Source organism: Hevea brasiliensis, chromosome 1, assembly GCF_030052815.1.
Source record: "Hevea brasiliensis isolate MT/VB/25A 57/8 chromosome 1, ASM3005281v1, whole genome shotgun sequence".
Taxonomy (NCBI): Eukaryota; Viridiplantae; Streptophyta; class Magnoliopsida; order Malpighiales; family Euphorbiaceae; genus Hevea; species Hevea brasiliensis.
The window spans coordinates 95,921,735-95,935,934 of record NC_079493.1 but is presented as its reverse complement, the minus strand read 5'-3'; the positions used below and the strand labels follow the sequence as shown (position 1 = coordinate 95,935,934).

Here is a 14,200-nt window from a genome sequence, read left to right as displayed (position 1 = left end):
AGAACTTGCATTTGTAAAGACATATGATAAATATAGAACTTTTAAAAAGAAATGCAAAATTTTGGTTCATGAAAATAGTGCTTTAAAATCAGAAAATACTTCCTTGAGTATGGCTTCAAAGGAAAATGAATTTTACAAATCTCAAATGAAATTATTTAAGGAAGTTAATGATGAGCTTCAAAGATCAAAAGAAGTGTGTGAACAACTTCTTGAGAAAAACAGAATTCTTGAGGGAAAAGTTGAGTCTTTAACAAGAGATTTAACTGAATTTACAAAAGGAAAAGAAACACTTGATATACTTCTTGGGAATCAAAGATCCACAAATGAAAAATCTAGAATTGGTTATGATGGATTTATGAAGTATGAAAAATACAAACAATTTTTTGTTAAAGCTACATCCTTTTCTCAACCAAATATTACATGCTTTTATTGTAATCATAAAGGTCATATGATTAATGCTTGTCCTATTAGGAAAGGAACCTTTAAGGCAAAGAAAGTATGGGTGCCTAAAGGAACTGTACCTAATATTACTAACACACAAGGACCCAAAGTTGCTTGGGTACCTAAGAACGCTTAATCGATTTAGTGTGCCTAAGGAGTATGCTGGAAACAGAACATTGGTACATTGATAGTGGCTGCTCTAGGCACATGACAGGAAATAAAGGAAAGTTTTCCTCTCTTACTTTGAAAGAAGAAGGTTATGTCAAATTTGGTGATAAAAGTAAAGCTAAAATTATTGGATGTGGAACTATTGGTAAAAATCCTTGCATTGAGAATGTTGCATTAGTTCAAGGATTAAAGTATAATCTTTTAAGTGTTAGTCAACTATGTGACAATAGTTTTAAAGTCATTTTTACTTCTACACATTGTGAGATTCATGGAAACAATGTTATGTTTGCTGGTGCTAGAATAGATAATATTTACCTACTTGATTTAACAAGTCTTGAAGAAAATTGTGAAACATGCCTTATGACTTCAGATGATAATGCATGGTTATGGCATAGAAAATTAGGACATGCTAGCATGAGTACACTTGCTAAACTCTCTAGAAGGAACCTTGTTAGAGGACTTCCAAAGCTAAGATTTGAAAAAGAATTTCAATGCAAAGCTTGTGCACTTGGTAAGCATACAAAATCATCTTTTAAATAAAAAAATGTTGTAACTACATCTAGACCATTGGAATTACTACATCTTGATCTTTTTGGTCCAATCACACTTAGAAGTCTAGGAGGCAAGGCATATACATTTGTAATTGTTGATGATTTTTCAAGATTCACATGGACTTTCTTTCTTGCTCATAAAGATGAAACCTTTGATATATTTGAAACTTTTTGCAAAAGAACTCAAAATGAAAAAGGATATTGTAACACCCTCCCTGTAGCAACTTCGTACATTCTCATTCGTGTAGAATCGTCGATCGACACTAGAACGTTCGGAAAAATATTTAAACTAAAGTGAGGAACCATAATTAACTCAAATATTAATAAGAAAAATTTAGGAAAAATTTTAGAAATAAAATACAACCAAGTTAAATGAGCCGGTGCCCTAGCGATGGGTAACCTAGTGGGAAGTTGCGATTCTCGCAACTAGGAGCCCTAGACCAGGGGAAAATTTTATAAAATAATTTTTTGGACTCCAGAGAAGGGTCATTGAGGTTCCTATGGCATTAGAATGCCAAGAAAATATTTAGAAAAATTTTTCAATCGGTACAAACAATTTTGACCCGTTAAGCCAAACGGAGGGCATTTTGGTCATTTCGCCTTCAGAGGCGATTTTTGGCCGACTTGTCCAGTTAAGTAAATAATTATTATGATCTAAAATATGAATAAATATTGCTAAAAATTGAATTGAAAATGAGTAGAAAAGAAAAGAAAAGAAAATGAAATAAAAGTCATATTTATGACATGAGCATGAAGCAATTAAAATATTTTTACCCAACCAAATTTTGACACATCATTAAAAACTACTTAAACATGAATAAAAAGAGATAAAAATTGAAAAAGTGGACAGCCATCTTCAATCTTTGGGCTGCAGAAACGTTGAGAGAGAGAGAGAGGAGAAAAAAACTCCATGAAAGCTCTTGTTCAAGCTTGATTTTCCCTAAGCTCTCCACCCCAAAACCATAAACTTCCTTCACAAAAAATTATCCCTAAACCTTGAGAAGGCATAAAGCAGCAGAAATTTGAGGAAATTTTGAAGTTGGGCAAGTCCAAGTTAGGTCACAAGTGAGGTTAGTGCCAATTCCTTCTAGGAATTTTATGTATATCATATGTGGAGTAGGAATTAAGAGTAAAAATTAAGTGAAATTAAACAAAAGTTGCATGATGAATTTTTACCATTTTTGGAAGCCATGAACTTATGAGAGTTTTGATGATTTTTTTTAGATTAAAAGAGTTCAAAAGCTGTCCTTTGATATGAAATTAACACTTAGCACCTTATATTGTAAGTTAATGGAAGAATAGAGGAATTGAGAATTTAGGGTTTTGACAAAATTAAGGTTTTAATCCTATAATGGTGTAGGAACATTTTAATGGTTAATTAGTGACCATTTGGTTATTGGTAAACAAGAAATGAAGTGTGTTTAGTGATGGGATTTAGGTTTAGTGTGGCTGCCCATGGTGACCTGCAGAATTGGACATGAGTCCAGCAGGTTTGGGCAGCCATAACTTGAATTGTAGAGGTTCAATTGATGTTTGGCCAATTGGACATGAAACTAGACACATAATGGCACAACTTTGGTGAAGAAACCATGCCCATAAGACCAAACCAAGTGGACCAAAAACTTGCCCCAATCCGGGTGTCCTGCAACCTGTTTCTGCAGAATGACCAAATGAACAGTGATTTTTCATTTGGCCATAACTCAATGTAGAATGGCCCAATTGACCTGAAATTTTACCAGAAACAAGCTAAGATATAGACCAACAACTTTCATGAAGAAATCCACCCCAAATTATGATCAGAACCTATCCAACAAGGGAGTTGTAGTCACTGTTCACTGCACTGTAGATATGGTCAGTCCAGAAAAATTCCAATCCGGCCAGTTGTGGTTTTTGGACCATAACTTAAGCTACAAAACTCCAAATGGAGTGATTCAAAAAAAGAAATTCAACTAGACAAAATAAGGAACAACTTTCATGTTTATCATTTTCCCAAATTCCCACTGCAACAGTAAGTAATGGAATAGTAAATATAGGGTATGAAAACTGAAAATTCTGCCCCTTTAATTTTAAGCTTAGAAATGGTATTGGTAACCAATACCAACAAATTTTGAATGCAAAATGTGGTATGTTGGGAGTGTTAAAACCAATGTACCTATTTTCTATGCAAAAGTCAACATTTTTGTTGACTAATGAAGGGAATAGTAACACCAAAACTTGAAATTCAAAAATTGAAAAATTCAAAAGTGTCAAATGCCCTAGTATACCTAACAAGATTGGTTTGGATTGTTTGGCATGCCAATAGGGTTCAGTTAGCAGTACTGCACATGGCATTATGCCATTCTGTGATTTCATGGCTTTTAGCCATTCTGACATTATGTTGATACTTGGCCTTGTGCCTAATGTTATTACAGCTTATTAGCTGTTCTGTTGCACACCGGGAGACACATATGTGACCGATGGTGTGACGGCCCGAGGTACTTGATACCCAGTGCCAGTTTACCCGTTTATCCAGTCCAGTCGTCCAGTATAGGTTACTTGGGCAACCAAAAATGAAAGTGGATAAATTTAATGAAATAATGAATATAACAAGTACAAAATAAGTAAGACTACAAATACTCATCGAAAATTTATTTGCAATAAGACATCGATACATTCACTGCATATTTATTTTCTGTTATTTCTTTTTATTTTATTATTGGCACCACTAAGCATTATTGCTTAGCGCGTTGCTTTTGCCACACGTAGGTTCTGGAGATACTGACCGAGAGCCCGGTAGACCACAGACTGGGTGAGACCTCCTGCAGCTCTGTATAGTGTCCTTGTCACCTCACCGTCATCAATGCATTGGTAGGACACTAGGTTTTATTTTGATATTTTGTAATTAACTTTTATTTTCTCATATGTAATTGAAACTTATGTAATGTATTTTGGTATTAATGTAAATAGTAGAAATTGTATTTATGAATGAAAAAGTGAATATTTATTTATGACTTTTACATGATTATCATATGAGATGAATAATTGAGAAATGGAAATGTTGTTGAAAAACATATTGAGATTTTGTTGATGAAATGGAGTTTGGGATTGATTGAAAATATTGGAAGTGTTTTTCACAGGTTTCGAAGAACTGTTTTCTCCATTTTTAGCCAGTACTCTGCCGGATTTTCTATGAAATTTTTGGAACCTCAAATAAATTATAATTTCAATAAATGATTTAAATGAATTATATTTCACAAGTTATATTCAAAACTATGATAAAAATTAATTAAGGAAGAATAAAATGATTAAGATAAAATAGAGTGTTCTGGTACACCGTGTGACATATCTTACTCGGATATACTGTAGACGGGTAAGGGATGTCACATTTAGTGGTATCAGAGCACGATTTAGGCGTTTCTGGGCCTTGATTGAGTCCATACCATGCATTGCATTTGTAAGAGTCGAGGTGACACTAATGCAGATTTGTTTGTCTTTATTATTTTGATTAGGATATGGACCCCACATCTCAAAGGACGGAAGTGGAGAGTCATGCTCCACCTGCAGCAGCTGAGACTGGGGATAGGGGAGAACCTGCTCCGCCAGGTCAAGCATAGCCTGCTCAGCCTCCACAGGCCATGTTCTAGCAAATGGCTAAATTCTTCAGACAAATGGCTGGGGTAATGCCAACACCACCACCACCACCACCTCCACAGCAGAAATCACACTTGGAAAGACTAAGAAAATTTAGAGCAGTGGACTTCTTTGGCAAGAGAGAAGATGATTCTGTTGCAGCCAAAAATTGGTTGAACAGAACAGGCAGGGTTTTAAAACAACTCCACTGCACTCCAGAGCAAAATCTAGAAGTTGTTGTATCTTTGTTGCAAGATGATGCATATGAATGGTGGGATACAGTGTCCAGTGAAGTACAGCCAGAAGTAATAACTTGGGACTTCTTCCTCTCCGAATTCAAGAAGAAATATGTGGGCAGTGTATACCTGGAAGAAAGAAGAAGAGAGTTCATTAACCTGAGGCAGAGACAGCTAACGGTAGCCGAGTATGAAAAGGAATTCGTCAGATTGAGCTACTACGGAAGGGAGATAGTCCCTAATGAAGCTGAAAGGTGTAAGAGATTTGAAGAAGGATTAAATGACAATATAAAGATCATGATCACTGCCTTGGGAATCACAGACTTCACCAAGTTAGTGGAAGCTTCAATAAAAGTTGAAAAAGTAAGAATAAGTGAGCAGACCAGAAGAGAGAGACAGCAGAAGAGGGGCCCAGGTCAGTCTAGTTCATCTCCTGCATCTGGGAAGAAGTTCAAAGGTCCACCTACACAGAGTTCAGGTCAACCACAAGGTCAGGGTCAGTCCCAGGGGCCCAGGCCATTGTTTACCCCTAGGAGAGGTCAGTTCACACCATCAGTGGGTAGCTCTCCAGGGATGGGGTTCAGGGGACCAGCCCCAGCATCTTCTGCATGTCCACATTGCCTGAAGTGGCATAAGGGGGAGTGTTGGAGAGTGACTGGTGCCTGCTTAAGGTGTGGGTCAACAGAGCATCAGTTGAGGAACTGTCCACGCAGAACTACTACAGCTTCTCCAACGCAAGCGCATGCACTGCCCCGCACCACAAAGGGGTAGGAAATCTGGCAAATCTGAGGCAGTGGGACCATCACAGAGGCCTGCATCTGAGCCAGCTGAGAGGCCTGAGGGTAGACCACCTGCCAGAGCATATGCTATGAGAGCTCAGGAGGAGCAAGATGCCCCGGACGTCATCAGGGGTACGTTCTCCCTCTACAATACATCTGTGCATGCATTGGTGGATCCAGGATCCACTCATTCATACATCTGCATCAACTTACCTATAGAAAGGGGGATATTAGTAGGGGAGAGTGACCAAGACATTTTGGTCACTAATCCATTGGGCCACAGTGTAGTGGTGAACAAAGTATACAAGGGTTACCCGTTAAGGATTCAGGAGTATGAATTCTCGGCAGACCTGATTGAGTTTCCTTTCCATGAGTTTGACGTGATTTTGGGAATGGACTAGTTGTCACGTCATCAGGCAATGGTTGATTGTAAATTGAAGAGAATTTCTTTGAAAACTCCTGAGGGTAATGAGATTACAGTTGTGGGGGAGAGGACAGATTTCTTATCCAATGTTATCTCAGCCATAGTTGCAAGAAAACTGATGAGAAAAGGCTGTGAAGCCTACCTAGCACATGTAGTGGATACTAGGCAGGCTAAGTCAGATCTGTATGACATATCCACAGTAAAAGACTTCCCATATGTGTTCCCTGAAGAATTGCCTGGTTTGCCACCAGAAAGGGAAGTTGAATTTGCTATTGAGACACTGTCGGGTACAGCACCAATATCTATTGCTCCTTATAGGATGGCACTCACAGAATTGAAGGAACTGAAAATCCAGTTACAGGAGTTGCTGGATAAGGGGTTCATACGCCCTAGTGTGTCACCATGGGGAGCTCCAGTGCTGTTTGTAAAGAAGAAGGATGGGACTTTGAGGTTATGCATTGATTACCGACAGTTGAATAAAGTGACAGTGAAGAACAAATATCCGTTGCCTAGAATTGATGATCTGTTTGATCAGTTGAAGGGAGCAGGAGTATTTTCTAAAATTGATATCAGATCAGGGTATCATCAGTTGAGGGTGAAGGATGCAGATGTGCCAAAGACTGCATTCAGGACCCGATATGGGCATTATGAGTTCCTAGTGATGCCCTTTGGTCTAACAAATGCACCTGCGACATTTATGGACCTTATGAACCGTATCTTCCATCCATACCTAGATCGGTTCATAGTGGTCTTTATTGATGATATTTTGGTGTATTCCAAGACTAGGGAAGAACATGATGAGCATTTGAGGATTGTTCTGCAAACCCTGAGAGAAAAGAAGCTGTATGCTAAGTTGTCCAAGTGTGACTTCTGGTTGAATGAGATTGCATTCCTTGGACACATAATGTCAGCTGATGGGATTAGGGTGGATCCCAAGAAAATAGAAGTAGTGATGGAATGGAAGCCTCCCAGAAATACAACTGAGGTCAGAAGCTTCTTGGGGCTAGCTGGGTATTACAGGAGATTTGTGAAGGGATTTTCCTTAATAGCTGCTCCAATGACCAAGTTGTTACACAAGAATGTCAGATTTGACTGGAATGACAAGTGTCAGACTAGTTTTGAGAAGTTGAAGGCTATGTTGACAGAGGCACCAGTGTTAACACAGCCAAAGGTCGTGAAAGGACTTTGTGGTCTACAGTGATGCCTCTCATAATGGGTTAGGGTGTGTATTGATGCAAGAGGGGAAGGTGGTCGCTTATGCTTCCAGGCAGCTAAGGCCACATGAACAGAATTACCCTACCCATGATCTAGAGCTTGCAGCAATTATCTTCGCACTTAAGATATGGAGGCATTACTTGTATGGTGAAAAGTACTACATTTACACAGACCACAAAAGCCTAAAATACTTGCCAACCCAGAAGGAGCTCAACCTTAGACAGAGACGATGGATTGAGTTCCTGAAGGACTATGATTGTGTAATTGACTACCATCCTGGGAAAGCAAATGTAGTTGCAGATGCTTTGAGCAGAAAATCCATCACAGCTTTGAGATCATTGAATGCCCGTCTATCTTTGGTTCGAGATGGAGCTATTTTGGCTGAGTTACAAGCGAGGCCAAACCTATTACAGCAGATTTTAAATGGACAGAAGGTAAATGAGAAGCTAAAGGCTATTATGAGAAAAATCCTAGAAGGGAAGGCAACTGACTATGAAGTGAAAGCAGATGGGTGTCTATACTACAAAGGAAGAGTATGCGTACCAGATAATGGGGAATTAAAAGCCAATATTCTGAAAGAGGCACATGCCAGTGTTTATGCTATGCACCCAGGAAGTACAAAAATGTATCATGATCCAAACTTCGCTTTGGTGGCACAGTATGAAGAAGGACATAGCCGACTATGTGATTAAATGCTTGACATGTCGCAAGTCAAGGCGAACATCAAGTTCCATCAGTTTGCTACGACCTATACGCATACCGAATGGAAATGGGATCGTCATCATAGATTTTGTAAGTGGTCTACCTCTCACCCGTAAGAAACATGATGCAAGATGGGTGATAGTAGATAGATTGACGAAGTCAAGACACTTTCTCGCCGATTAGACCGACTACTCACCGGAGAAGTTAGCAAAATTGTATATCAGTGAGATAGTTAGACTGCATGGAATTCCACTTTCCATCATATCTGATCGAGACCCAAGGTTTACATCGAGATTTTGGAAGAAGTTGCATGAATCCTTGGGTACACAACTTCACTTCAGCACAGCTTTCCATCCTCAGACGGATGGGCAATCAGAAAGAGTAATCCAGGTAAATAATTGAAACCAATTGACTTAATACAAATATTGAACTAAAATGATAATAATAACATGAAATATATGTCAGGTCCTTGAGGATATGCTGAGGAGTTGTGTCATTGAGTTTGAGGAAAGTTGGGATAGATATCTTCCACTGGCAGAATTTGCATACAACAATAGCTACCAAGCTAGCATCCAAATGGCCCCATATGAAGCACTGTATGGGAGGAAATGTAGAACTCCAGTGTGCTGGACTGAATTGGGCAAAGACAAACTAGTAGGGCCAGACCTGGTGAAACAGACTGAGGAGAAAGTAAAACTAATTAAAGCTAATCTGAAGGTTGCCTCAGATAGACAAAAATCTTATGCCGACCTGAAGAGAAAAGAAATAGAATATGCGGTTGGCGACAAAGTGTTCCTCAAGGTGTCACCGTGGAAGAAGGTACTGAGGTTTGGAAGAAAAGGTAAGTTGAGCCCTAGGTTTATTGGCCCATATGAAGTCATTGAATGTGTGGGACCAGTAGCCTCTGAGCTAGCTTTACCACAGTGGACAAGATCCACAATGTGTTCCACGTGTCTATGCTAAGAAGATACCGCTCAGATCCTTCACATGTCATCTCCATGGAAGAAATTGAAGTACAACCGGATTTGACATATGAAGAAGAACCCATACGGATCTTGGCTCGGGAAGTGAAAGAGTTGAGAAATAAGGAGATTCCACTGGTGAAAGTGCTTTGGAGGCACCACAACACCGAGGAGGCAACTTGGGAAAGTGAAGAGACGATGAGGCAACAGTTCCCTCAACTGTTTGCATCAGGTAAATTTCGAGGACGAAATTTAAATTAGAGGGGAAGAGTTGTAACACCCTCCCTGTAGCAACTCCGTACATTCTCTGCTCGGTGACGAAGGTCGATCGACAGTAGAACGTTCGGAAAAATATTTAAACTAAAGTGAGGAACCATAATTAACTCAAATATTAATAAGAAAAATTTAGGAAAAATTTTAGAAATAAAATACAACCAAGTTAAATGAGCCGGTGCCCTAGCGATGGGTAACCTAGTGGGAAGTTGCGGTTCTCGCAACTAGGAGCCCTAGACCCAGGGAAAAATTCATAAAATAATTTTTTGGACTCCAGAGAAGGGTCATTGAGGTTCCTATGGCATTAGAATGCCAAGAAAATATTTAGAAAAATTTTTCAATTGATACAAACAATTTTGACCCGTTAAGCCAAACGGATGGCATTTTGGTCATTTCGCCTTCAGAGGAGATTTTTGGCCGACTTGTCCAGTTAAGTAAATAATTATTATGATCTAAAATATGAATAAATATTGCTAAAAATTGAATTGAAAATGAGTAGAAAAGAAAAGAAAAGAAAATGAAATAAAAGTCATATTTATGACATGAGCATGATGTAATTAAAATATTTTCACCCAACCAAATTTTGACACATCATTAAAAACTACTTAAACATGAATAAAAGGAGATAAAAATTGAAAAAGTGGACAGCCATCTTCAATCTTTGGGCTGCAGAAACGTTGAGAGAGAGAGAGAGAGAGGAGAAAAAAACTCCATGAAAGCTCTTGTTCAAGCTTGATTTTCCATAAGCTCTCCACCCCAAAACCCTAAACTTCCTTCATAAAAAATTATCCCTAAACCTTGAGGAAGCATAAGGCAGCAGAAATTTGAGGAAATTTTGAAGTTTGGCAAGTCCAAGTTAGGTCACAAGTGAGGTTAGTGCCAATTCCTTCTAGGAATTTTATGTATATCATATGTGGAGTAGGAATTAAGTGTAAAAATTAAGTGAAATTAAACAAAAGGTGCATGATGAATTTTTACCATTTTTGGCCACCATGAACTTATGAGAGTTTTGATGATTTTTTTTAGATTAAAAGAGTACAAAAGCTGTCCTTTGATATGAAATTAACACTTAGCACCTTATATTGTAAGTTAATAGAAGAATAGAGGAATTGAGAATTTAGGGTTTTGACCAAATTAAGGTTTTAATCCTATAATGGTGTAGGAACATTTTAATGGTCAATTAGTGACCATTTGGTTATTGGTAAACAAGAAATGAAGTGTGTGTTTAGTGATGGGATTTAGGTTTAGTGTGGCTGCCCATGGTGACCTGCAGAATTGGACATGAGTCCAGCAGGTTTGGGCAGCCATAACTTGAATTGTAGAGGTTCAATTGATATTTGGCCAATTGTACATGAAACTAGACACATAATGGCACAACTTTGGTGAAGAAACCATGCCCATAAGACCAAACCAAGTGGACCAAAAACTTGCCCCAATCCGGGTGTCCTGCAACCTGTTTCTGCAGAATGACCAAATGAACAGTGATTGTTCATTTGACCATAACTCAATGTAGAATGGCCCAATTGACCTGAAACTTTGCCAGCAACAAGCTAAGATATAGACCAACAACTTTCATGAAGAAACCCACCCCAAATTATGACCATAACCTATCCAACAAGGGAGTTGCAGTCACTATTCACTGCACTGTAGATATGGTCAGTCCAGAAAAATTCCAATCCGGCCAGTTGTGGTTTTTGGACCATAACTTGAGCTAAAAAACTCCAAATGGAGTGATTCAAAAAAATAAATTCAACTACACAATATAAGGAACAACTTTCATGTTTATCATTTTCCCAAATTCCCACTACAACAGTAAGTAATGGAACCGTAAATATAGGGTATGAAAACTGAAAATTCTGCTCCATTAATTTTAAGCTTAGAAATGGTATTGGTAACCAATACCAACAAATTTTGAATGCAAAATGTGGTATGTTGGGAGTGTTAAAACCAATATACCTATTTTCTATGCAAAAGTCAACATTTTTGTTGACTAATGAAGGGAATAGTAACACCAAAACTTGAAATTTAAAAATTGAAAAATTCAAAAGTGTCAAATGCCCTAGTATACCTAACAAGATTGGTTTGGATTGTTTGGCATGCCAATAGGGTTCAGTTAGCAGTACTGCACATGGCATTATGCCATTCTGTGATTTCATGGCTTTTAGCCATTCTGACATTATGTTGATACTTGGCCTTGTGCCTAATGTTATTACAGCTTATTAGCTGTTCTGTTGCACACCGGGAGACACATATGTGACCGAGGTACTTGATACCCAGTGCCAGTTTACCCGTTTATCCAGTCCAGTCGTCCAGTATAGGTTACTTGGGCAACCAAAAATGAAAGTGGATAAATTTAATGAAATAATGAATATAACAAATACAAAATAAGTAAGACTACAAATACTCATCGAAAATTTATTTGCAATAAGACATCGATACATTCACTGCATATTTATTTTCTGTTATTTCTTTTTATTTTATTATTGGCACCACTAAGCATTATTGCTTAGCGCGTTGCTCTTGCCACGCGTAGGTTCTGGAGATACTGACCGAGAGCCCAGTAGACCACAGACTGAGTGAGACCTCCTGCAGCTCTGCATAGTGTCCTTGTCACCTCACCGTCATCAGTGCATTGGTAGGACACTAGGTTTTATTTTGATATTTTGTAATTAACTTTTATTTTCTCATATGTAATTGAAACTTATGTAATGTATTTTGGTATTAATGTAAATAGTAGAAATTGTGTTTATGAATGAAAAAGTGAATATTTATTTATGACTTTTACATGATTATCATATGAGATGAATAATTGAGAAATGGAAATGTTGTTGAAAAACATATTGAGATTTTGTTGATGAAATGGAGTTTGGGATTGATTGAAAATATTGAAAGTGTTTTTCACAGGTTTCGAAGAACTGTTTTCTCCATTTTTAGCCGGTACTCTGCCGGATTTTCTATAAAATTTTTGGAACCTCAAATAAATTATAATTTCAATAAATTTCTTAAATGAATTATATTTCACAAGTTATATTCAAAACTATGATAAAAATTAATTAAGGAAGAATAAAAATGATTAAGATAAAATAGAGTGTTCCGGTACATCGTGTGACATATCTTACTCAGATATACTGGAGACGGGTAAGGGATGTCACAGATATTGTATTACATCTTTGAGGAGTGATCATAGAAAAGAATTTGAAAATAATTTGTTTGAAAATTTTTGCTCTCAAAATGGTATTTATCATACATTTTCAGCTCCTAGAACTCCACAACAAAATGGAGTTGTTGAAAGCAAAAACAGATCTTTGCAAGAAATGGCAAGAACAATGCTGAATGAAAATAGTTTGCCAAAATATTTCAAGCAGAGGTCAGAAATACAAAGATGCTACATTTTGAACAGAGTTTCCATTAGAGCTATTTTAAAGAAAACTCCTTATGAACTATGGAAAGGAAGAAAACCCGATATTGCATATTTTCATGTCTTTGGTTGCAAATGTTACATTTTGAATAACAAAGACAGCAATCTCAAGAAATTTGATGCTAAATCTTGTGAAGGAATATTTCTAGGCTATTCAACAAATAGCAAGGCATATAGAATTTTCAATAGAAAAACATTGACCATGGAAGAATCAATGCATATACTTTTTGATGATGCTAACACTTCCTTGCAAAGGAAAGATTCTTGTGATGATGAAATTGAGCAGATTCTAAATTCATAGAATTCAAATAAAGATAAGCTTGATTCAAAAGAACTAGTGGAGGATGATCAAAATGACAAAGAAGAAGAACTCCCTTGCTCCACAAATGTTGAAATTCAAGATGACTCCCAACCAAATGTGGAAGAACTACAAATTGAGGAACCTCAACATCAAGATATTCCACAAGAATGGAGGTACCATAGAAATCATTCCAAAGATGACATTCTTGATAGTCCATCACAAAGAATGATGACAAGAGCTCAACTTAGAAGATATTTTGGTAATGTTTCTTTTGTTTCTCAATTTGAACCCAAAACATATGATGATGCTCAAAATGATGAAAATTGGCTTTTTGCTATGCAAGAGGAATTAAATCAATTTGAAAGAAATAAAGTGTGGACACTTGTTCCTAAACCTAAAAAGCACTCTGTTATTGGAACTAAATGGATATTTAGGAATAAGATAGATGAAAAAGGACATGTAGTTAGAAATAAAGCTAGACTAGTAGCTCAAGGATACAACCAAGAGGAAGGTATTGATTTTGATGAAACTTTTGCTCCGGTTGCTAGAATTGAAGCTATTAGAATGTTGTGTGCATTTGCATGTTTTAAGAATTTCATGCTTTATCAAATGGATGTTAAAAGTGCATTCTTAAATGGATATATTGATGAAGAATTTTATGTAGCTCAACCTCCTAGTTTTGAAGACCCTCATTTTCCAAATCATGTTTATAAGCTTACTAAAGCTCTCTATGGATTAAAGCAAGCTCCTAGAGCATGGTATGAGAGACTTAGTAAATTTTTGCTTCAAAATGATTTTAAAAGAGGAAAAGTGGATACTACTCTTTTCATTAAGAAACTAGGAAAAGACATGCTTATTGTGCAAATCTATGTAGATGATATTATTTTTGGTGCTACTAACTATTCTCTTTGTAAGAAATTTTCCAACATGATGAAAAGTGAATTTGAAATGAGTATGATGGGTGAACTTACTTTCTTCCTTGGATTGCAAATTAAGCAAATGAAAGATGGAATTTTTATAAATCAGTCCAAGTACATAAAGGATATGCTAAAGAAGTTCAAAATGGAGGATATGAAAAGTATCGGAACTCCCATGAGCTCAACAGTTAAATTGGAAAAAGA

The 14,200-nt window shown here is 37.1% G+C and overlaps 1 pseudogene; it reads right to left on the bottom strand.

Annotated features, from left to right (window-relative positions):
* The window catches only part of LOC131183214 (inactive chitinase-like protein 1), a 35,081-nt pseudogene that overhangs the window by 14,663 nt on the left and 6,218 nt on the right, over positions 1–14,200 (bottom strand).